At 41.0% G+C, this 26547-nt stretch overlaps 1 long non-coding RNA gene across 2 annotated transcripts; it reads right to left on the bottom strand.

The window, feature by feature from the left end:
* Positions 1-1663: 1663 nt before the first annotated feature.
* On the bottom strand, positions 1664-26541 carry LOC136793771 (uncharacterized). Of its 2 annotated transcripts, XR_010839432.1 has the most exons (5): positions 26359-26541; positions 24339-24448; positions 12992-13172; positions 4747-4987; positions 1664-3234 (listed from the first exon to the last, which is right to left on the bottom strand). It is a non-coding gene; the product is annotated as an uncharacterized lncRNA (long non-coding RNA). The 2 variants fall into 2 exon arrangements; XR_010839431.1 differs by lacking the exon at positions 4747-4987.
* Positions 26542-26547: the final 6 nt, after the last annotated feature.

The raw sequence follows: 26547 nt of genomic DNA, 5'->3' as shown, positions 1-26547 counted from the left end.
ACCTTGACAATGAAAGAGCTCTCCAAGGTAACTAAAAGCAAAAACAGTCAAGTGTTTATTCTCAATTTCTATAGCACTTAGGTGCCCGGCCCAGGGCTCCACAGAGCCCACTTGAATACTTACCGAACAAATGTGGAATGTTACATTCAAAACGAAACATAATCTGATGGGGCAACGGGAGTTTCATAAGGTTAAAATTTGCCTGCAAAATATTCTGAACAAAGTACTTTGTAAAAATTAGGTGAATTATTTCCCTAGTCTTTGCCTCAAAACTTGTAATTTATAAAAGCACTGGAGTTGAAAGTGGTTTAAAGCGGCAAATGAAAAGTCAAATGACATCCTTAATAGGTGCATATTAAATATACATATTTCTATTAACATTTTTCATGGATGTGATGATAAAGTAAGTCTACAGTGGAGAGAAAGAAAATACACTTTGCATTGATAATTTGTAAATCACTATCTCAGGGATTTGCTTAATTACTCTTACCTATGCAACTAACCCCGGGCATAATTATTTAGGAAAGAATTCATGTCTTCCTTGCAACACATTCTAAACCAATATTGTTGGTCTCTAAGGAGAAACTGTGTCTGCAGTTAAGTTAGATGTTTAATATCATGAGTCAATATTAATATTAAACTAGAGCTGAAGAGAGAACAGAAAACAGGGGCTGGTGCACAGCCACAGAACCATGCTACGGTCTGTTATTGATGCAGGCAAATGTGAGTTGCCAAATTAGGTGTTACTGAAATGGAAGACCAAGCAGGAAGCTGGTGGCTCAGCAGGCGGGGCCCATCCCTCATAACACGCTCACCAATGTAACATTCCCCCAGTGCTTCATCTTCATTTGCAGAGGATAATGGATAGGATCAGGGCTGCGAGAGTTTGGTCAGTTGCACAAGGCCCCAGCCTCTAGGCACAGAGCTACCACGGAGCCTGACTTCTACCAGACCGTCTACTCTCTACCAACTCAACAGCAGTTCATAAATTCCCCCCAGGGCTTAACAATGCCCTTTGGACCTCCACCCACAGGAGCCCTTTAAACGCCGTCATCCCCAAAGCTGGCTGCCCATAGCATCCCACCAGTGTTCAGACCACACAGCCCAACTGTGCCCCAAATCTAGAGAATTTCCAAGTCAGAGCCCTCAACAATAACTGCTCCTTCATTGCACATGTGACGAAACAGAGGCCTGGAAGATCTAAGAACTGGGCCTGAACCCCGATCTTCTTCCAGTCCGGAGGAGGTTCTGCTGTACGCCAGTTCTACCAGCTGTTATGATGTAGGGGATGCCAACCGAAGTAGAGCTGGCTTTTCAGAAGTGATATTGCAGTCCTTCAGGAATCCTGAGCGCCTGGACCTTTGAGTGTTATTGGAAAAGCACTGTTCCAATTTACTGGAAAGTTTCCTTTTACAAATTGACCTCCTGCCCTTGCTAAACCATTCCCCTTCTTTTCCTCTGGAAACGGTCTACCTGGACACCCCTTGCCATTGTTTCCCAGCTGTGGGTACAGGGACTCCTGTCTACTAGGCTCCCTTGTAAATGTAGTGAGCACTGGCAAAGAATGGGAGGAAAAGGCTGGAGCATCAGAAGTTTTTTGATGTAGCTGATCTAGAGCAAGACCCACAGTGCAGAAAACCAAACTCTGACAGTGGGCGTTGGCAGCAAAATAAGCATTTATTTGCAGGGTGCTAAGCAAGGGAGTGGGAGACCAGTCTCAGATCCACTCCATCTTGGTCTTTGAGTTAGGGCTGTTTTAAAGGGGAAGAACAAAGAAACTGGGATTAATCATTTTGTGACATTTCTGTGACATTTCTTAACTGTCATTTTGCGAGTCAGGATGTCTCTGGCGTATGATTCTCTGGCCAGATGGTCCATGGCTCAGGGATCTGTGAGCTCATCTTGCTCTGAGTCTTTACGTTAATGATGATCTCCATAATAGCAATTTTACTATATTAACAATGTTACCGAGAACAGCCATCTTCGTCATCTGACTCTGTTTGATTCGTGTTCAGTTAGCACAGGATTGAGGTCAGAGGAGACAAGAAAGGGATCGAGGTTTTGAATAGAGATTAATCATAAACTCCGTAAGGGAACTCGGTTTGAGAGGGACTCGGTTTCAGTCAGTGGCCAGATCCTTGACCTGAAAGCTGCCTCGGGTGCCTGTGTCTTCATGAAGTGCTTTGCCTGGCTCAGAAAAGCCTTGCAGCTGATAAGCTTTGTAAAGTCCCCGTCCTGCCTTGTTTCCACCAATTAAAGCACGCTCAGCCCTTTCCCCTTCCCTCACTGGTTTAGGCAGATGGCCCAGTCCGTCGGCAACCAAAGCAGAGACATGGTCTGAGCTGACTCATTGAAGAACAGTAATTCCTTCCAGAGAAAATTCGCCATTTGTTTAGACACTGGAGCAATTGTTTGCTGGCGGACAGTTGTAATTACTTTTTACTGCAGGTAGGCAACTGTTCCAGAAGCCAAGCTAATAGAATTACCGGTTTCTGAATGGCTTTTGGAACAAGTAATTTTCAAAAAGTCAGCACAACATGTTCAGTGAACTTTCCACCCAGGATAACTCCCTGCCTTTATGGCTCCGCACTGCAGACAGGATGGGGTACTTTAGAACTGTAGGGGCATCTTTCTTCCAGGACCCTTCGTTTGAAAATGGGACTTGAGCAAATCATGCTTGGAGATATTTCATGAGCTTGCACCAAATCATTCTTCTAATTTTTAATTACTCTGGGAGTTGGCATTAAATTGTACCAACCAACTAACCAACCTTTCCAGCAATAGCAGGCTAAATCACTTTTCCAGTCATGGTATCCCATGGTAACGTCTCCCTCTATGCTACCCATTTCTGAAGGGAAGTTAAGGGAAAAATAAATCCAGAGGGCCTTTTAGTCAAGGTTCCTAACAAGATTACCAACTACTGTCGACTGTAGATAATGATGTTGCAACAAGGTTCTCTATTTGATAAGAAAAAGCCCTTCTGAATGCTTGTCAACATTGGACCCTATCAGCTGATTTGACATTTAACAGATTTTACAAAGCGCATCCATGGTCTGTTGGGACAACAGTTCCTTTTACTGAGAAGTCATTAGAGGTGTTTTTTGCTGCTGTTGTTGTTGTTATGATTACTAAACATTCCCGCCTTCTGCCTTGCCATCCACTAATTAGCTGAGCTCTGGTTTTGAGGGGCCGTAACTGTCCTCTTTGTGTCCACGAGTTGGCTTGTCCTGTTACCTGTCCAGGAGAAGGAGCAAATGCAAAACTGTATGACTTGGGAGAAGACTGGGCCTAACTTAACTCTAGTATCGTAAGAGACAGATCTGCTTTTAAGCAGATTGAGAACACTGAGTTGTTGAGAATCCAGAGAGGATGAACTATATAGACTATTGATCCAGAGACTATTTTCCAGCTTTACTGAAAGATAATTGATATATAACATATATGTTTAAGTATAAAATATGATAATTTGGTAGACATTTATATTGAAAAATATTTACAATAAGATTAAACACCTCATGTAATTACCATTTGTGTGTGTGTGTGTATGGTGAGAACATTTAAGACTTACCCTCTTAGTAACCTTCATATGTACAATACAGACTGTAAACTATAATCACCATGCTGCACAACAGATCCCTAGAACTCATTCACGTTATGACTAGAAGTTTGTACCCTTAGACCAATGTCTCATCACCACCCAACACCCCAGTTCCTGGCAGCCACCAATCTACTCTCTGTTTCCATGGGTTTGGGTTTTCTAGATTCCATGTGTAAGCGAGATCATATAGTATTTGTCTTTCTCTGTGGAGACTATTTTTTAGACTTTGACATATGGTCAATGCATAAGAGAGCTGTTAAGGGAATTTATTTCAAGCAATTTGTGTTATCAGTTTGGTTTATTGATATGCAAATTCATTAGAGTCTGGGATCCCCAGAGAAGGAACTGTAACCCCACAGCAAACTTCCTTTGCAGCCCTTACGAATCAAAAAACCTTCATTCATTGTTAGGGAAGTTGAAAGTATGCTAGGTAGCTGTCCTCAAAGCCTGAAAAATGCTTAGCTGAAAATCATGAAGTAGGTTTAAGAAACTGTTTAGTATTTAATATTATACAACATTTAGTATTACCACAACCTTTGCAAGTCATTCTGATGGGGGCACTAAAGTCACCCTCAACTGTAGGACCCCAGCTCTAAAACATCAGGAGGGTAGAGTCTGCAAATTGAGAGCATATGAGTCAGAGCAAAAGTTTGGAATCAGACAGAACTGGGCTCAAATCCCACTCTACCACTTCCTACCAGTGTCTTCCTACAATCCTGTCTGCCTTGCAATGGGGGTGATGAGATAATGTATGTGAAGCACTTGGTGCTGTGCCTGGCACATTGTAAATGCTCAACAAACTGTGATCAATACGCTAATTATGCTGATGAATCATGCTTCCTTTAAAAGACATATACCATTAACATTTCAAAGGGTGTACCCTTTGCTAGCCAAATCTCCTTTATGGAAGATCTAACATTCTGGGTGTTGAGGAAGATTCTAAGGTACCCATGAGACCTATACTATCACAAAAGGTCAGTGTGGTCACTTATCACAAAGCGTGGTCAGTGGGCCACTGCCCCAGACACACCAATAGTGCATGTTTATAAAACCGGTTTCTGGGCCCCCTAGAAGATAGGCTGCATTGGTCAGGATTGGCCAGGCTATGCTGCAGTAAGAGACACACACTAGAAGCTTGGCGATTTCACCTTGAAAGGTTTATTTCTCACTCATGCAAAGTCTGCTGTGGCTCTGAGTGTCCTCCAGGGCATTTCATTTTCAGCAGGGGCTCAGGGACGCAGGCTGTTTCTCTCTGGTGCCTCCACTGTGGAGATAAAGCCTCTTGCTGTTGATGTGGCAGGTGAAGAAGACCATCAAAGTGACTCCTGGCACATCTACTCACAGTCTGTTGGCCAGAACCTGTCACATGATCCCGTTCACTGCCAGGAGCTGAGAAAAATGGTGAGGAGGGTGGATATTTGAAATGTCTCTCTCTGCCTCACTCACTGAATCATTCTCTGGGGTTAGGACCAGGACTCTACATTTTCAAACTCCCCAGATGATACAATCCAGAGTTAGCCATCACAGGGCTGTGATTATCTACTGCTGGCAATGTTCCTTTTTGGGATAAATGATTTGAAATAATAGAAATGAGAGAGTGGCTCTGTCAATATAATAATTAAAGTGAGAGTCTAAGAGTCTAAAACATTAGGCTCTTTTCTAGCTGTTAAGTGTAGCTCTTAGGTACAGATGCCTCTCAAATCTATTTCTGGTCCAGACTCTCCACTGCCTTCAGACTGATATACACTCAGCCAGGGTCTCACAAATCTCAAACTGTTTGTTCACCTCTACCAAAGCTGTCCCCGTGTCCGGGGACAGTACCAATGCCCACCCTCCCGGGCAACTTGCAAGGCTTTGTGACTTGGGAGTCTTCCTTGGCTTTTCCTCTTTTTTTCACCCCTCAAAGCCAGGCAACAAGACTGTGTTTCTGTCTCTTCACCACATATTGCGTCTGTTCCCATCTCTTTTCCTCCACTGCCGTTCCCTCAGTCCAGGGTCCCATCAGCACGCACCTAGTCTCCCTGTCCTGGTCCACCTCCTGTCTTCTCTTTCTCCCAAACTGCTGCCAGGGTGATGAACTCCCCTCCACGATAAGCATTTCCTCATTTTTTATGACCCGGCGAGACTTCTCTCCTCTCCTCAGCCTTTCCTGAGCTTACCCTTTTCCCCTTCACTGTTCCCCAGCACACTTCTCTCACACAGCCACAGTTTGAACTCATCTGTATCTGCTACACTGCAAGTCCCCTGAGGACAGACAGCAAGTTTGCCTCTCTCAGGACTGGATCCTTATGGTCTGACACCACACTCAGCACATAGTAGGTATGAAGGGAGAGCGGAATGAGGGTGGGGAGGTGCATGGTGCCTGGCACCCGGCGGGTGCTATACAAAATATGTTGAATAGAAAAGAGGAGATCCAACTATCTTCCTCTGCTTAGTTATCTCAAATATCCATTAGAGTTTCATCAAACCCAGAGTAATAAGCTAATTAAAACTGACTATTCATCTATATGGAAACGGCACTTTTTCTTTAGAAGACTTGATAAGCAAAACCATCTTCACTGGAAACCATGTCCTGCAGCTATGATCAAAGATGAGAATAAGAGGTGGAGCGAGTCAGCATGTTCAGGTGTCTGAGTAATATTGTTTTGCAAGCAGAGCAGCATTTTAATTTGCAGAAAAACAATTTTGAGTAAAACCAAGTGAATTAAAAATAAATTGCATGAGTGAACTAATTCCCAGTTCAAGGAGGGCTAAGAACTGAAAGTGATATCATTTTTCTTAATTCACAACAGAATCCATAAGTATTTGGGGGAGTTAAAATAGTAGTGTTAATATTTGTTATATTCCTGAACATCTACAACAGTATTTATCCACACGTAGTAAAAAATGAGCCAGAAATATACTCAGAATGTATTTCTAGGAGCATGTTTGTGAGCTATTTACATATTATACAATGTGTCTCATGTTTTAAATCATAATACAATTTTGTTACAAAAGTTTTCTTATCTCTAGGTCTGCTCTTTCACTTTTTTTTTTTTTTTTTTTTTTTGCGGTACGCGGGCCTCTCACTGTTGTGGCCTCTCCCGTTGCGGAGCACAGGCTCCGGATGCGCAGGCTTAGCGGCCGTGGCTCACGGGCCCAGCCGCTCCGCGGCATGTGGGATCTTCCCGGACCGGGGCACGAACCCCTGTCCGCTGCATCGGCAGGCAGACTCTCAACCACCGCGCCACCAGGGAAGCCCTGCTCGTTCATATTTTTAAGGCAAGACTTGGCACCTCTACTCACTAAAGATTTCCAAAAAACGACCCTCAAATAGAAGACTCTATGAAAGAGGGTAATGTTCTAATATGTAGATATAAAGACATGAAGAGAGATTAATGAATTAGAAATACTACTTGGAAAATATGGAATTCTTTATTTTTTAATTAAAAAATTTTTTTAAAGATTTTTTTTTTGATGTGGACCATTTTTAAAGTCTTTATTGAATCTGTTACAATATTGCTTCTGTTTTATGTTTTGTTTTTTTGGCCATGAGGCATGTGGGACTCTTACCTCCCTGAGCAGGGATTGAACCTGCACCCCCTGCCTTGGAAGGCGAAGTCTTAACCACTGGGCCACCAGGGAAGTCCCAACATGAAATTCTTTTAAAATAATTTTTAATAATATGTGAACTATTTGGAAACTAGAGACAATCAAAAATAATAAAACCCGCCTGCCGATGCAGGAGACACGGGTTCGTGCCCTGGTCCGGGAAGATCCCACATGCCGCGGAGCAACTAAGCCCGTGAGCCATGGCCGCTAGGCCTGCGCGTCCGGAGCCTGTGCTCCGCAACGGGAGAGGCCACAACAGTGAGAGGCCTGCATACCGCAAAATAAATAAATAAATAAATAAAAATAAAATAAAATAAAACAAAAATCGGTCATAATTCCTCCCAAAGCAGATAGTTACTAAATTTTTTGATTTATCTAAAATTTCATATGGTGTCGGGTAGACATCAAACTTTATTATTTTCCTGAATACAAGTTAGCCAGTTATCTCAACTTATATAACTGGGTAAAGCCTTAGAAGTTAATTTCCACTTAAGCAAACCAAGATTGCACCTGTGTTGGCGGCGCTTCCTGAGATCCTCTGCTTTTGCCACAGTTCTAAACTTTCTTGATTCTCTGACTGAAGGGAATATACCAGCAGCGGTGGCCATGCTGCCCACCCAGTCCCCAGCCCTGACATTGCCTCCTTCTCTGAGAAGCTAGGAGGACTAGTCAAACCAGAACAGGGAGTTCTAGGGTGGCACCAGCTGAGGGAACAAGTGGAGGCAGAAACGGTGCCACAGGCGTTTTCCAAAAGTCTGAATGCATATGCCCAGGATACCACATCTTTGAATCTAACCTAAAGAAACACTTTCACACATGGACAAAAAGGCAAAGGAAGCACTGGCCACTGCAGCATTATCAGTTATAGCAAAAACATCAATAGGAAGTTGGTTACATAATGATACATCTATATTATGGAATACTTTGCAGTGATTAAAAAGAGTAAGGGGGAGGGAGAGTAGGGAAAGAGAATGACTGCAAAAACACATTAAATGAAAAACCAAGTCATAGAATAATATGTAAGATTTGATCTTGTTAATGTAAAAAGAACCCTCATAAATGTGTATATATGTATATATATATAATATATATTATATATAAAATGTAATATATATACAAAATATGTATATGTATTTATACATATATAAAGATATATAAAATAAACATATATATATACATATATATCTAATATATAGTATATATTTAGAGTATTTAGGTATATGTAACAAGAAAAGGTTTTGAAAAGATGCAAATCCCACTAAAGAAATCACAAATAGACCTGGAGTCTGTCATACAGAGTGAAGTAAGTCAGAAGGAGAAAAACAAATACCGTATGCTAACACATATATATGGAATCTAAGAAAAAAATGTCATGAAGAGATTAGTGGTAGGATGGGAATAAAACACAGACCTACTAGAGCATGGACCTGAGGATATGGGGAGGGGGAAGGGTAAGCTGTGATGAAGTGAGAGTGGCATGGACATATACACACTACCAAACGTAAAATAGATAGCTAGAGGGAAGCAGCCGCATAGCACAGGGAGATCAGCCCTGTGCTTTGTGACCACCTAGAGGGGTGGGATAGGGAGGGTGGGAGGGAGGCAGACGCAAGAGGGAAGAGATATGGGAACATATGTATATGTATAACTGATTCACTTTGTTGTAAAGCAGAAAGTAACACACCATTGTAAAACAGTTATACTCCAATAAAGATGTTAAAAAAAAATCACAAATGGAATTGACAGGAGTGCTGGAAAAGAGAGACGGCAGAGACGCTGTTTTACATTTTGCTCTAAGTACTTCTGTATGTTTAAAAAATCTTTTACGAGAAATGCTTATTCAGTATTTTCAAAAGACAAAAATAAACATATAAGAAAGGAAGAGTTTCATGGAAACCCGAAGCCCATTTATGCCAGCATGAACCAGCGTGTTCCCGACTTGCCTGACAGCGGGGTTCAGTCTTTATCAGCAGGTGCAGCTGAAGGCCAGCCCACAAATTCCTACCCAGACACAAAGCTTAATCTGGGAAATGCAGAATGGAATACAGGAGAACAGGAAACACAGAGGAGTCCCAGGAACACTTATATTAAGGACCAGTTAAACCCAGAATTTTAAAAAGTAGAAGGAGACAGAAATGATGAATAAAACAAAAAGTATCATCACCCCCACGGAGAGGACTAGGCCGATTTTGTTCTGGGTTGGACTTGATTAGACCATGGCATGAAAAAAACGAAATAATTTTTTTTTACTGTCTCAGAAGAAAAATACAGGAGGTGTGCCTTGAAGTGACTGAAAATCACAAAGTTTTATTTTTTAAAGTGGAAATGATTCTCTCTTTTGCCACCTGGTGTATCTTACCAAACTGATTTACTAAAGGCTTGACCTTCTGGTCTTCCTATGTTTATGGCAGGTGCCAGATTAGATTATATTAAACTGGAATAAAAAGCACCTGCCCCAGCCTGCAGCATCAGCCCAGTCCGAGAGCCGTCTGAGAGAGCAGGGGCATGGGGAAGCCTCAGGGAGGGAAGACGGTGGGCTCCCCTGCCTGTCAGATGTCCTAAGGAGAGCACTCCAAGGGACGCTGATCCTCAGATGCTGATTTATATTAATAAAGGAAATACTCAGGAGAAGGGAGGGCAGCGTAGACATAGTGGATTATGAGGAAAACACCACTGCCACCTCCACCTTCTTCTACAGGTCTGGGCCCAGAAAGTGTCACCTTATTTCCCCCTTCCCACCCTACCTTTGCCCAGGGCTGAGAAGGGGTAAGAAAGGGTGAGAAGGGGTGAGAAGAGGGAAAAAATGATTTGCTTTGATACTTGAAATGCGTTAAAACCTGCAGATACTGACAGTCTGCTCCTCTTCTATGCAGCAGAGTGGGGCAGCGATGAACCTAAGGAGAGAGATCCTGACAGCTGAGAACACTCACAAGTGAAGTGGTTCTGTGCAATTCCACACCCCTGCTGGTATCCCCCAAAGGACAAAATCCCAGGGTACAGTTGAGACAGTATCTCCTCTTTTATCTAAGGCCACTTTTTCTATTCTGTCCTCTCTTGCTGCATGCTTTCAATTACCCTTCTCTTGCTCAAATATTTAATCTTTACCCCTCAACTGCAAGTTTTCAGCATGCTGAAGGCCTTCCCATTTAAAAAAAAATAACCACACTCTCTTGTTATGGACTAAATTTTGTTCCCCCCAAATCCATTTGTTGAAGCCCTAACCCCCCAATGTGATGGCATTTGGAGATAGAGCCTTTGGGAAGTGACTACATTTAGATGAGGTCATGAGGTTGGGGCCCTCATGATGGGATTATTGCCCTTATACTAAGATAAACCAGAAAGCTTGCATGTTCTCTCTCGTTCTCTCTTGCTTTCAGTTCCCACCATGTGAGGACACAGCAAGGAGGCAATCACAACAAGCCAGGAAGAGAGTTCTCTCCAGAAACCAGCCGTACTGGCACCTTGATCCTAGACTTTCAGCCTTCACAACTGTGAGAAAATAAATGTCTGTTGTTTAAGCCACCCAGTCTATGGCACTTCATTACAGCAGCCCGAGCTAAGATGGTCCTACACTCTGCTTCCATGAACTACTTCTTCCACCATTTCACAGCCAAATTTCTAGAAAGTGTCAGTGTTTATAAAGACTGTCTTCATTACCCTCCGCCCACTCATCACACCCTTCCAGTCTGGCTTCCTCCCTTTCACTAGCCCAAAGAATCTTTCTGATGTTACCAATCACTTCCATATTGCTACATCCAAAGGACATTTTTTGCCTCTCTCAGCTGTATTTGACCACTCCCTCTTCCCCTGGCTTCTATGTAGCCACACTCTCCTAGTTTTCCTCTTCTGTCTCTGGCTGCTCTGCCTTTATCTCCTTTGTGGGCCTATTTTCTGCTATTGCCCTAGCCCCTCTTCTCTTCTCCCTGTAGACTCTCTCAACCAGGGTGCACACCTTCAATTATCACTTACACACCAGTGATTCTAATTTTCATCTTCAGCTGGGACCTTCCCTCTAAGCCCCAGATCTACAAAAGCTGATCTGATGATTCTAAGAGGACCACCCCAGGACCAGCATGTCCAAAGTAAACTCACAAGTTTTCCCATAACCTGGTTCATTCATGCATTTAGACAAATGAGTCAGAAATCTAGGAATGAATCATTCTTGACCATTCCCTCCTCCATCTTACATCCAATTTATCATCAAGGCTCACTTATTTTACTTTCTGTGACCAATTCCCTTTACGTCCCTTCCTCTCTCACCTGCTCTATTGCAGTAGCTTCCTCACTGGTATACCTGCATCTATGCTTGCTGTCACCAACCCATGCTGCACACTGTAGCCAGGGTGATTTTTTTCAAAGTGCAAATCTGATCACGTCTTATTCCTACTGAAATCCTCCAATAACGTTTCATTGCTCTTACATTATGACCAAAGTCCCTAATGTAGGCCTAACCACGCATCTTTGCTTCCATTCCAGCTTCCTCTCACACCACACAGCACCTCACTTTCTACTCCACAGCGGCCATGTTTCCTCCCGCCAAAGGACCATGGCATGTACTGTTTCCCCTGCATAGAACACTCTTCTACTCCTCTTCTTGTCCTGTTATAGGTTGAATTGTGGCCTCCAAAAAGATATGTTGAAGCTCCAACCCCCAGTACCTCAGCAGGTGATCTTATTTGAAGACAGGGTCTTTACAGAGGTAATCAAGTTAAACAAAATGAGGTCATTAGGATGGGTCCTAATCTAATAAGACTGATGATCTTACTACAAAGGGGACATCAGGGCACAGAGACCAACATGTACAGAGGGAAGGAAATATAAAGACACAACAGGAGAAGGCAGTCATATGCCTTGGGAGGCACATCTACAAGGCAAAGAACACCTGGGGTTGCCAGCACACACCAGAACCTAGATAAGACAAGGAAGGATTCTCTCCTAGAAGCATCAGAGAGAGCATGGCCCTGCTGACACCTTGATTGCAGACTTCCAGCCTCCAGGACCATGAAATAATACATTTCCGATGTTTTAAGCAACCCAATTTTTGGTACTTTATTATGGCAATCCTAGGAGACCAACACATCCTATCAATCCTTCTGTCTCATTAACTCCCACTCAGTTCAATCAGACTTTCTCAGGGAATATGTCCTGGATTTCCTGGCTAGGGCCCCTATTATATATACACAGCACTCTGTTCTCCCCTTCACAGCACTTACCACAGTTATAACCTGACATGTATTTATATGATTGACAGAATCTCTCATTAGACTATAAAGTCCACTGCAGTAGGGACTGTGCCTTTCTTTAGTTTATTGTGGTACTCCCTGTGCCTAGCCTAGTACATCACACATAATGAAGCTCTATAAATATTTGTTGAATAAATGAATGAGAGACAGAGATACGAGGGGCATGGTGGAGACGGAACTAGAGGCTAAGACCTTAAAAGAAGACAGGCTGGGAGATAGTTTAACATGATATAATTTCCAGAAGGGCCCCCAAATACCTCTGCTGTCAGCTGATGCTATCATTCCATAGAAGAAAGGTTTGAAATGCACATATCCATGAGAGATAAGATATTAACCTAAATTTGCATTAGCATATTAATAACATCCTTCCCAGAAAGTAACCTCGAGGAGAGGGTGTGTCATGAACACTAAATCAAGACTGAATATCTGAAGATGGAAGCTGCGACTTGATGATGGGAACCAGGGTGAATGGTGTAAAAAAATAACCTTTCTTATGTCACAGTTTTGTTAAGGGTCAGCTTACCATTGGTCAGAAACAAACTGCCAGATTACTACTTACCAAGGGTCAACGAGACCCCTTCCCAGAGAAGTCTAACACAGCGCTTCACTGACACGTGGCAGCCAGGGAACCATTTCCTCTTCAACTAGACGATGCTGGGGGACAGTGAGAGGACGTGTAGCTGGTACCCACCCAAAAGGGAAGAATCATGCCCTTGAGTTCTGATCACAAGGTTCTTCTGCTGGAATTAAAATGGAAAAATCTTCACCATTGATCAACATCCAGATCCCACAAAAGGTACAGGCCACCACACATAGCCAGTTCACAAAGGACAGTCATCTTTTTGGGGAGATCAAACTTTAGAACCTAATAATGACAGGAAATGATCCTCACATTTTATTAAAAAGGATTTGCTGAAGATCAGCAGAAATAGAAGAGAAAGTTGAAATGGATAATTGCTTTTATAAAACATTTTTAGAGCTACAGGAGTTTTTCTTTTTTTCCTCTACTGTCAACATGCCTTCAATGGCAGCAAAAAGGGAAACAGATTTTTCTTCATTGCCCCAACTCAGGATATATTTCCAGAATAATGATTAAACACCCCCCAAAATGCCTCCCATTCATACTCTATGAAATTGTTAACGTTAGTTATATAAAGGATTAGTCTAAAGTTTACTGAAATCTTAGACTTTGAGTTAAAAGGGATCTCTGAGTATATCTGATCCAACCTCTCCCTCCAGTGAAAAAATATATTCTACAAAATTTCCAACAGTGACCTCAACTTATGCTTGAGTTTTCATAGGAACAATGATCTATTTTACTTCTTTTGTAGCCAAATTATTCCATTACTAAGTAATTCTACTTAAGCTTTTTAAAAAATATATCTTATTACATGGAACTCTATAAAACCAGTTGGCTCCATTTAAATTTTATGCTGGTACCTTATTCTTCCAAAAGTAATTGCCTAAAAAATTACTTAATTGAATATTTAAGTGAAAGACACAAAATTGGCAATGATTTTACTTTTGGACTTATGACCTCTGGAATATTCCTGTGGCAGAAGTAAAATTAAGCTAAATTTTGAAATTTAACACAAGTTTCAACATGTACATTACACATTGCATTCTTTCCCCCAAAACAGCTTTAAGCATTAGAGTGTTTTCAATCTTTACCTTTTTTAGTGAAACTTGAACTTCACAAAACATTCATTTGTGAGGTATCTTTCCTACAGTGACTCATTTTGTGAACAATTTCATTTCTATAAAATATATTGTTGGCATGTGGTATAGTCATTTAATTTTATGACAGTATATTTTAAGAGTAAAAGCAAATATAGATGATTTAGAAATTCTGAAACATAAATTGAGCAACTGGAAGTAAAAACCAAAAGCTTTCTCAAATATGTTTTAAATAAACCATTAGAGTCAGACTAAAAAGAAAACTTTTAACTTTGAGCAGAATTTTAAAACATTTTAAATGTTCATAAAAATCTCAAAATATATAACCAAAATAAACAGAAAAATACAGAGGTCACAGGCTTCTGATTGGGCTCAATGTGGAAATAACAATTTACACTGTTTCCTGAAAGTCATTAATAGGACTTAGTCAAAACAAGAGAGAAAATTCTAAAGAAAGGAGATCTGATAATTAAATCATGAAATGATTAGCAAAAGCATTTACCTTTCAAGAGGCAGCAGGAAGAAGGTAATCTCAGCCAACATCTCTATTCAGCAAAAAGAGAGTCCCGAGAAACTGAAATGGTTTGGCTAGATCTCCCCTACTGTTCTCTATAACTGATAGGGGCTGCTGCTGTTTGATTCAGTTTTAAGGACTCATACCGATGAAAATTAGTTATAGCAATTGCTTGTACTCTCAGCCATGTCCAAATGCTGCCTTCTATACTATAATAATCACGTTTCAACTTGAAAGGGATTAAAACCTCCACAAATACTGAAGCATACTGAAAATAAATTGAAAACCAGTGGGAAATAGAGTGTGGTTTAAAAAGCTTCATCAGCAACCTTAAACAGAAGAATTACCACTTGTGCCCCAGATAAAATTTCAGAATGGACTTCAAAAGCAATCCTTAGACTATTTTCAGTGTCTCAAATTATGTTAGTGGGAAGAGAGGCATAACAATTTTATTTGGATCTGTTTTGGACAAAACAAAGTTAATTAGAGACAAATTCCATAATCCACTTAGGAAGCAGAGTCCTTTTTCCTTGGTGTTTTTACTTGCAATATTTTAAAGTTACAGTTTTGAAAGAGCTGAAAAATGTTTCTTATTAACTCTCCCATGTTCTCCGTGGATAAAAGTTCTGTGTTTTGGATCCTTTACATGACAAGATAAATGCTAAGGTCCATCAGCAGGAGATAGAAGGAGTGAATTCCACAAACACTCATCCTAGCTGCAATGCGAAAACATCAACTCTAATAATTTATAGCTATATAAAAAGAAAAAAGGAAGACTGTTACACTTCACAACCACGGATGAGTAGCTGATCACAGCTTTCATACAATACACATGCAAGCACTTCCCCACAATCACTTCAAAGAACCATTCTCTTGTTCCAAACAATTTCAAAAGCAAAGGAACTACCTATAGCCATTTAGAAAATGAAATGCTGTCTAGAAAATAATTATTTGGATCAATAAACAATTAAAATTGGAGGCAGGGGATACTTAGATTTACTTGGATTCTTTCTTAGGAAGTTAAATTAAAAATTATCAAAGAAGTCAGAAGAAGAAAAACAAATACCATATGCTAACACATATATATGGAATCTAAGAAAAAAATGTCATGAAGAGATTAGTGGTAGGACGTGAATAAAACACAGACCTACTAGAGCATGGACCTGAGGATATGGGGAGGGGGAAGGGTAAGCTGTGACGAAGTGAGAGAGTGGCATGGACATATATACACTACCAAATGTAAAATAGATAGCTAGAGGGAAGCAGCCGCATAGCACAGGGAGATCAGCCCTGTGCTTTGTGACCACCTAGAGGGGTGGGATAGGGAGGGTGGGAGGGAGGGAGACGCAAGAGGGAAGAGATATGGGAACATATGTATATGTATAACTGATTCACTTTGTTGTAAAGCAGAAAGTAACACACCATTGTAAAACAGTTATACTCCAATAAAGATGTTTAAAAAAAAGAATTATCAAAGAAAATAAATTTCAAAATACTGTATAAACTCCTTTGGAAGTAAGCTACATATACATAAGTAGGTATTCTCTTGATCTGTTCAAAAATCATCTAACACTAACAGATATACTACCCTGTATTTTGGTAGTACCATTTAGGATCCATAAGATGGCAGGCCTAGATTTCATAGTGATATTCTTAAAAGTGTAAGTATACTGTTGCCTTGAAATAAATATTGCATATTATCAGCAGTGTGTGGCTAGTAATAATATTAAGGGCATCTATCAGATTAAATTTGGAAATTATGAAGCATGGAAACTATTAACAAGCTAATGCATTCTATTAGTTCATAATGAATCACAAAATACTACAGCCAGAAGAAAACTCACGGTCACCTATTTTAGTCTTGCCTTTCTCCATATAAGGAAACCAGAATCCAGATTGCCCAATGTCACATGGCATAGGGAATAGCAGAGAGAGACCCAGAATCCTGGTTTTCTTCACCCCAATTGGCATTAATCCTATCGTTCACTATATTTCTTCAGCTCCTCATGGTGGCATCAAAGGCCACGTAACTGCTCTGCCCTATCTCACTGCTCTCAAATCCCACTTCTGCGCTTCTCCACAGACTGCCTTTTACTTGTCAAAGTGTCTCTCATGAGTTACCACTCTGTTCTGCCTGGACCCCAGGCATGGAATTCCACAACTCTCTTCATAAATTTGTTCATGTGTTTCTCAAACTGGGGTGTGGTGATATGGAGTGGTATTTGAAGCTACAAGAGTAGTAAGTCCTATCTCTTAGACAGGTTTTGGAGGTGCAACATCTTCTTAATTGAAAGAAATAAAATATGTATAAATTTTAAACATGAAATACATGAAGTTTCAAAAAAATGTGTAGCATTGGGTAGACTAGCTCAGGCCTGCAGCAATAAATCTCTTCTGTCCCCTATCCTGTCAGGGATACTCTGGTGAAAAGCTTACAGCTGTACAGTTGGCCCTCAGTAGCCTCAGGTTCTGTATCAGTGGATTCAACCAACTGTAGATTGAAAATATTCAGGAAAAAAAAAATTCCAGATAGTTCAAAAAAAGAAAAACTTGAATTTGCTGTACACTAGCAACTAGTTACACAGCATTTACATTGTATTAGGTACTATAAGTAATCTAAAGATGATTTTAAGTATATTGGAGGATATGCATAGGTTATATGCAAGTATCACACCATTCTGTATAAGGGACTTGAGCATCTGCAGATTTGGGCATCCTCGGGGATCCTGGAACCAAACCCCCTCACATACCAAGGATGACTGAAGCTGGTAAAAAGGTTCCTCTCCTTCAGAGCATAGCCTGGAGCCCACCCTGTCTTCTGTGAAGTACATAAGGTCATGTTACACTTGTGTCCTAGACAAATTATCACACTACTGCCTAAATTCTGTGTAAATGGTCCTAAGATAAATTTAACTTCTATGTGACAAAACATTATATTATAAACATTACAATAGAAATCAAATATCAACTATTACACAACTATCGTATGGGATACATATGTAACAGACAGAGACAACTGGTTGGCAGAATTCTTATGGGCAAACCAAACACAGTAGACAGAAATAATAAAAATAAACCAATGTACTACTTTTAGAGTTTTATACTGACTTTTTTCCATTAAGCATTATATGCTATAGAGAAGAAAAGTACGGAGATCCAAGAAGGTGAGCTAGAGGACTTTTGACCAATTACCTAATCTGTCTTGGTCTGCTTTTTATTTTCTCATCTGTAAAAAACAGTGAATTGGATTAGGATGGGGGGAAAAAGTCTAGAATTTTAAATTGCTTTTTCTCATCTTTTGCTCTACCACCTCTTTGGCATAATTTTTTAATGAATGTAACATAAAATAATTAGTGCCTAAACCTTTTTTCTATATATCCTGACAGTGATTCATTCAGCTACTTGAAATATACTTACTTCCTCAAAAAATTCTCAGCATATTCATTGGTTAGAAATCTGTAAATTAGTCCATGTTGTGAAAAACACAGACAGACTGAGGAAGGATTCCAGATTACATGACACTAGAGACATGACACTTGAATGCAATGCATGATCTGGGATTTTACTTTGCTATAAAGAACAGCAGTGGGACAATTTGCAAATTTTGAATGAAGACTGTAGATTGGACAATATTGGACAATGTTACTATGTCCTTTTCCTGATTTTGATAATTGTACTATAGTTATGTAATATGTAATAGAAAGACCTTATTTCTAGAATTATACACTGAGATGTTTAGGGACAAAGGGCTATCATGCCTGCCACAAGAAAGAGAGAGCACAGGGGAACATGTATGAATGTGCCAATGTGGTAAATGTTACCATTGGGAAATAAAGGGTACATGGGGATTCTTTGTACAATTCTTGGAACTTTTCGGTAAGTCTGAAATTATGTCAAATAAAAAATTAAAAGAGGGACTTCCCTAGTGGAGCAGTGGTTAAGAATCCACCTGCCAATGCAGGGGACACGGGTTCGAGCCCTGGTCCGGGAAGATCCCACATGCCGCGGAGCAACGAAGCCCGTGCACCACAACAACTGAGCCTGTGAGCCACAACTACTTAAGCCTGTGCGCCTAGAGCGTGTGCTCCACAAGAGAAGCCACCGCAATGAGAAGCCCGTGCACTATAACAAAGAGCTGCCCCCACTCGCCACAGAGAAAGCCCGCAGACATCAACGAAGACCCAACTCGGCCAAAAATAAATAAATAAATAAATTTTAAAAATTAAAAGAAAGAGGGCTTCCCTGGTGGCGCAGTGGTTGAGAGTCCGCCTGCCGATGCAGGGAACACGGCTTCGCGCCCCGGTCCGGGAAGATCCCACATGCCGCGGAGCAGTTAGGCCCGTGAGCCATGGCCGCTGAGCCTGCGCATCAACAGTGAGAAGCCCGTGTACCGCAAAAAAAAAAAAAAAAAAAAAAAAAAAAAAAAAAAAAAGCTACATTACAACAGAAGCGTTTCTTCTTTCATTTAACTCTCTTTTTTCCTCTCCAACTATTTTAATAGTTATTGATTCAGAGGTTCAACATACATTTATTTAGCAACTATTATATGCCAGACTTGGTTGTAAGTATTGAGGGTATAAGCAAACATAAGTGTAACTAACTAAATAACTAAATAAATAAAACCATGGTCCCTGCCTGCATGTGGGTTATAGTTTAGTTGTGAGAATGTAAAGGGCAGAGCTATGTGTAATTCTTTGCAAGCTCGGTACTCCCAGAGTGCCTTGCCCAGGTAAGAACCTCAATAATGTTCACTGATGATATTGATGATGCTTGCACCACCTATAGATCTTTTTTATGGGTAGAAGATTCTTTATGTTGTAATCAGATCATTTTACCATTTAAAATAGACTTCATCCAGCAACAAAGAAATCTGTCATACTGGATTCCTAAAGGCCACTTGGAATTGCATCCTTTTAGGAAATCTCAGCAACCCTGTCTTCTTGAAATAATAATCATCGCAACAAGTTTCCAGGTAGAGGTAAAGAGTTGTAGACACTTGTAAATTTTGTTTGGTATCCAGTTATACCATCATTAATTATTCACACAGAGAATTCTCAAATGACAGCTTGTGTTCCCTCTCTGCACCTTTTAAACATACAAGTTTTACAGAAATTAATAAATCTCAGGTTCCAGATGACAGGGTTTCTCTTTATCAGTCTTTCTGCAATAAAATTTAGCAAACCTGATGTTAATTAGGAAGAGCAGCACAAGTAAAGTAATACCAAAAAACCCATTGGTAACCTGTTCTGAAAATAACTCAGGCAATCACTACTCATTCTCTTCAATGAAAATACTTTTTCAAGATAATAAGCAAACTTTGATCAAAACATAAATTGTACTAAATCTCACAGGAAAATGTTTTGTGAAAAATCTTATTTACGTACTCCAGGTCTTAGCTGATTTTAATTATATATATTTCAGATTGTACAGACTTTAAAAACAAAAGAGAGACCAAAACTTAAAAACTTCAAAGACTAGATTTACCAATATGGCATATTATAATTTGAAAAATGCTTGCATCAGTGACGAATTACAACTCTTATCTTAATGAAAAAAACAATGCTATAATGTATGTTGCCTCCCAAATTCCAGTAGCAAAAAGATGGCCATTTTTTGCTTTAAAGTCTTATGACTGAAAACAACAATCAGTTCGAGAATTGAAATAGTTCCCTTAGTGCTACGTATACGGTTGATCAACTAAACTACATATGAATGCCTACGTGTATCATTATCTACATAGATAGATCATATGTGATCATACAGTGGTAAGACCTAAACACATCCCACTGAAGAGGATTTTTAGATTTTAAATGTTTGGGTTTTGATCAAGTCTCAAAGTCTAGACTCTATGACAAGAGTTGCAGAATTATTTGGTGTATGTTTTTCTGGGAGGTTTCTATGGCTTTTATTAGACACCCAAAGGTGTTCATGACCCAAAAACCACTAATAACCATGACCCTAGGAGAGGGTAATAAGCACGCACATCCAAGGGTATCCGACATACAGAATGAATTTAATAAACATTGTTGAATGAATCTTGAATGAATATCCTTTTTCTAGAGTATCATTAAACTTTTCAATGCTGTCATCAGAGGTAAGTGTTGACTAGAAAACTCAGAAAAAAAGAGAAGAAAAATGACAAATCAAGACTGAGTGATTACTATATGCAGGACAATGGTGCAGGTGGTGGGAATTTTTTTTAAGGTAATTTCTGTTTTTAAGGAACTTATGATCTAATTAGAATGATAAAAATACACAAAATGATGTAAGAACATCAGCAAAAGGGAAAAGGTAGTCAGTGTATTATAAAATGTATACTAGAACTACTGACGATGAAAAGCCTTTCCTAGGTTTGAAGGATTCTTTGACATATATAGCGTTTAATTTTGCCATCTATAATCAGGAAAAGACCAGAAGTATAAAGGGTAGGGAGAGGTGGAATAGAAGGGATTGGACTAAATACTCCTCTTTTTACGGTCTTTGGTGATTGGGAAGACAGTACCAAGGGAAACACAAAATAATCCAGTGGTTCTTGAAGGGCAATTGTTCTTGACACTCTTCCTCCTTATTGCTAGTGTATTTTTTGGAGGGGCACGGCGGGGGCCAGGGGGATGCTGACTTGACCAGAGCATAGGAAAATCACTCCTTCAGTGCTCTGAAACCATTATATATCTTTAAGCAAGTACTACCCAAGGTCTTTTACCCGAAGGCAAATGCACTGAAAAATTCTAGTTCACATTCAGAAACATGCCCAATCAACAGGAATATTTGGAAGCATAACTTGGTACACCTCCAGGTCACTGCTATTGGCACTTTTCCTCTGTGAGGTTTCTGAAGAGTCCAAGTAGAAGGCCAAGCCCAACTAGCATCTATATCCTTTCCCCATTTTGATATCATGAGTTTTCGTAAAGTGAGGCAAAACTGTAGCAACATATTTTGCTTACTGGTCTTATTTCCTTCATATAGAAAAATATGTAGGAGATACATGATGAAACCAACATTGGAAAAGACAGTCCAGGAATTCAGCCCAACCACAGTGATATTTGTTGCTTTTCCATTCTTCACTTCAAACTTAAAGAACATAAAATACTATAATTTAAGAAGTATCGGGGACTTCCCTGGTGGTCCAGCGGTGAAGAATCCACCTTCCAGTGCAGGGGATGCGGGTTCGATCCCTGGTCGGGGAACTAAGATCCCACATGCTGCAGGGCAACTAAGCCCGCACACCACAACTACTGAGCTCACATGCCTCAACAAGAGAGCCCGCGTGCTGCAAAGTACAGAGTCCATGTGCCCTGGAGCCCGCACGACACAACTGGAGAGAGAAAATCCACACCGCAACAAAAGATCCCGCATGCCACAGCTAAGAACTGACGCAGCCAAAACATAATAAAGACAATTTTAAAAAATATATCATTTCTTGGATCTTCTCCTCTAATTCCATTGCTAACACTTTCAGATTAAGGCTAATTCATGGACCAACTACTGCATACAGTAAATGGGTTCAACTTCCAACTCTGTCACCATGGGTGAAGTTGGATAAGTTATTCTTATAACTTAGTTATTATAATTAACCTCTTATAACTTAGAGGTTAGTTATTCCTCTCTAACCTAAATTTCCTTATTTGTGAAAAGGAGTGAATAATAAGGTTTTCATGAGCTATAAATGAGATATTGCAAGGAAGGATATTGCACGGCATTTTGTAAGGGGTCAATAAATATATGCCATTATTCTTATTGCTTTCATTAGTCTCCCTGTCTACAGTATCACTGTAAAATTCACCTCCCACTTTGCTGCCACATAATTATTCTGAACTCACCTCTGTCAGTCTCTTGTCGAAACTCTTCAATGGATTCCATGCAACGGCATCATCTTATCTTCTGGCCTGGAATGTGTGGCCATTCTCTATCTAGCCTTAACCAATCTGCCACCAGCTTGTCTCCCAAGAGGCCCCTTAATAACAGATGAAACTTCTTCCCCTTCCCTAACATACCCTTCTCTTTTCAGCTTGGTAGCTTTGTTCTTGGTATTCCCTCTGTGTTGAATGCCTTCCCTATGTACATCCATGTAAGTCGCTGATACTCCAAGCTAGCTTGGATGCCACCTCCTCCACAAAGCTTTCTCTCATCCCTCTAGCAAAGTGAGTTCTCCCTTTGGATGCCTGAAATACTTGTTTTCTTTTACCTTGAAAAAAATGTTACTTAGGTTCACATTACCTCCCAACCCAAAATACAAGTCCTTTAAAAACCAAGGTTCGAATCAGTTTTATTTTATATCCGCATGGCCCCTAGTACAGGGCCACACTCACAACAGATACTTGAAAAACATTTATGGAATGAGTAATCAAATACTCATAATAAAGTAGACAGTAAGAACAGAAGAGGGTAAAATAAAGCACTAAGGGAGTCCAGTGGAGGAAGAGGTTATCTTAGCTAACTTTGCATTTGAAGTAAGTCTTTAAGGATGTTAGAACTCTGCTAAGCAGAGATGATGGAAATCAGAAATCGAGGCCCAGAGAGCAACGTGAATGTAAGATGGAGGGGGAAAATCACAAAGATTAAAGAACAGTTCGTACGGCCAAAATTTAGGAGTTGCAAAGGGTAGCAGATTATTAGGACTGAAAGATCAGATTATGGAGGGCTCTGAAGGAATTCCTGAGGAAACTGCACTTAAGGCTAGAAGCCATAGGAAGCCATGGGAGGTTGAGGAGGGAAATTACACAGTCATATATGTGCTTTAGAAAAACTACTCCATCAGCTGGGTGTAAGATGGAACTAGGGGTGGGAGAACAATTTTTGCAATAGTTAGGAAAACAGCCACAGTGTCTTGAACTATGGTGGTGACATATAATAGCAAGAATGTAAAGGTGGGACTTCCCTGCTGGTGCAGTGGTTAAGAATCCGCCTGCCAATGCAGGGGACACGGGTTCGAGCCCTGGTCCAGGAAGATCCCACATGCCGTGGAGCAACTAAGCCTGTGCGCCACAACTACTGAGCCTGCGCTCTAGAGCTCGCGAGCCACAACTACTGAAGCCCGCGCCCCTAGAGTCCGTGCTCTGAAGCAAAGAGAAGCCACTGTAATGAGAAGTCCGCACACGGCGATGAAGAGTAGCCCCTGCTCGCCTCAACCAGAGAAAGCCTGCACGCAGCAACGAAGACCCAACAAAGCCAAAAATAAATAAATAAATAAATTTATTTTTTAAAAAAAGAATGTAAAGGTGAAAAAGTATAAAAGAGGACAGGGCGGAAAGAGAACTACAATGGGGCAATGGAAAAGGCGTGGGGTTCTGAACCTGGCCTACATGGAGACAATTCAGGTCCATGAACTTGGATGGAAAAGTAGAACATCTCTTTTCACTAACCTCTAAGTGAAATGTAGCATGCCTTCAATTATGAATACAGCAATGAACCATAGCAGCATTAGGTTTCATCAGACTGACAAAGGGGTCCATGACATAAAAAAGAATTTCTGCACTCCAAAGTGATGAAATCTTTAGGTGAGCCTTTACCAGAGATAAAGATTAGAACTGAATAAGAAAGTTCAGAAACAGAAAGATAGAAAAGAAAGAAAACAGAGGAAGAGAGGAAGGAAGGAAGGAAGGAAGGAAGGAAAGAAGGCCCTGTCTGGGGACTGAGAGAAGGAAGAACAATAAAGATGGAGAAAATTATGTTTGAATTTGGACAGGCTGAGTTTCGGGCGCCAGCGCACACTTACCTTACACAAGGACATCCCTTTTCTTGAGCCCAGCAGCCTTCAACTGCAGGGAAACCCAATCGCCTCTATATAGTAGGAATCTTCATTTCCTATTCCGTTCATCCTCCCATCTGGTAGGAATGAAAGCAATCCAAGGGTGACCAAATGTCCTGGTTTGCCTGAGACAAAGGGGCTTTCTAGGACATGGGCCTTTGATGCTAAAACCAGGAAAGACCAAGGCAAACTGATGTGCTAGTCACCCTAAGGGCCCTCAAATCTGGCCTGCATGCCAATAAGGCTACATTAATACTATGCCTTCAATTAAGAAAAAAAACTATGCCATTTAAGGTTTATCTTAGATCTGAGTTTGTCAATCTGTTCACCCCACAAAGCAGAAAATACTGAAGGAAAATCTTCCTCTCACAATATCAGACAGTTATTGGCACTCAATAAATGCTTTAGTAACTGAATATCATTATGTCAATAGTTCTACAATTTACATAGTGCTGGCACATTCCTATCTCATGCAATCGTCACAAGGACTGGGGAACAGACTTGATTCTCTTCATACTACAGAAGAAACCAAGACTCTGGAAGACGTCCTTTGCTCTACCTCACACGGCAAGCCAAAGGGCGGACTCCCAGCACTGCAGCTGCCAAAGAACACTGAATTACTGTGTTCCACAAAGGCACGAGTGGTTGTTGCTATATGGCGATTATGCAAAGCTGCAACTGTCTTTCTTTTGCAATGTCCATGAACTCAGTGCTCTGGTATTATATTGATACACAGTAAAATGGAGTGTAAGTTTTAGGCAGAAAGCACCCTAAGGTAAAGTGATGGTTTGCCTATGGGAAAAGGCATAAAAAGCCAATGATTAAGTGTTCAAAATCGGTATGATGAGGTAAGAGTAGCAATAACTCACACATCAAATTGTATGGCAAATGGTTCCAAAATTATGCTCCCGTATGCAGCCTCTAATTAGAAAACCCATACAAGGCAGTGACTGCGCCTGTATTAGTCAATATAGGAATCAATACAGACCCTCGTGTGCCTGTAATGATCAGTCCAGGAATCTTGGACCGGGATGGGAATGGTGAAAGCCAGGATACATAAACTTGGATAGTTAATATTAAGGCTTCATTCAAGGGAGGGGCCTGGCCTTGCTGGGTTTACTGGCCCCCGTAACTCACCAACTACCTCTCCCTGTAGCCATGGCAACACCCACACCAAGGCAGCTCTAGAATTCACCTTTGGATACCCACACAGCACCGAATTTGCACCTACGCAGCTCAAATAAAACCAACAGAGACATCACTCCCGCTAAACCTAGACAACTATGGACTTTTCCATTTTCCTTTTCTCCAGCTCTAATTCTCCCAGGGAACACAGTCTTTCTTTTCACCCATATCCACTGAAGAGAGTCCTGAACAAGCACCACTTCTGCTGCAGTAAAAGATACGAAGAGGGTTTTTCTCTTTTTTGCGGGCGTGGATACCAGAGACGAATGAAAGCCGGATGCGCACACACACACACACACACACACACACACACACACACACTAGTTGCCTAAAAAGGCAACTAAACTGATATGATCAAAATAATTTTCAGCCAACGTCTCGCAGCATGTCTGTCAGGTAAGCTCCGTTTTGCTCCTGCAGGCAACTGTGCCTGCAGCCGGTAAATAGTTTCCAAGACGGCTACTGGATTTACAGCTCTAAAACACAAAAAACGCATTCCCTGCAGGCGCACAGCATGAGCAAGAACCATGACGTATTCGGGAGAGCTTTCCAGAACTGCTTTCCAGCCCGAGCAAGATGCCCAGGAAGCAAATCTCCCTTTTGCTTCTAGAAATGGAGAGGAATCAAATCACACTCCCCGCGCTCGCCGACAGAACGCAGACCCAGCGGTTTTCGAGAAGCGGCGGCTAAAAGTCCTGTCAGACCCCCTCCTTCCTGGATGGCCACTCGGCCCTGAGCCGGGAGCCCTCGAATTCTACCCCCACCACCTCCCTGGCACCTGAACAAAACCGAAACAACCCACCGCAATGGAAAAAAGGAAAAGAACCCCCCTCCACAAAACTTCTGTCGCAAAGCCTTTTTCTACTGGCCCAAGAGCGCCGTGAAAAATCCCTTTGCGTCCGGGACGTCCCGGCTGCCACTAGTAAAGATGGCGGCCATAGGCGGAGCCGCTCCCTTCCGAAGGCGGCCTGCTGCCCCTCCAGCCACAGGC

This window comes from Kogia breviceps, chromosome 3, assembly GCF_026419965.1.
Source record: "Kogia breviceps isolate mKogBre1 chromosome 3, mKogBre1 haplotype 1, whole genome shotgun sequence".
Classification (NCBI taxonomy): Eukaryota; Metazoa; Chordata; class Mammalia; order Artiodactyla; family Physeteridae; genus Kogia; species Kogia breviceps.
This window is presented reverse-complemented; position numbering and strand designations above follow the sequence as displayed.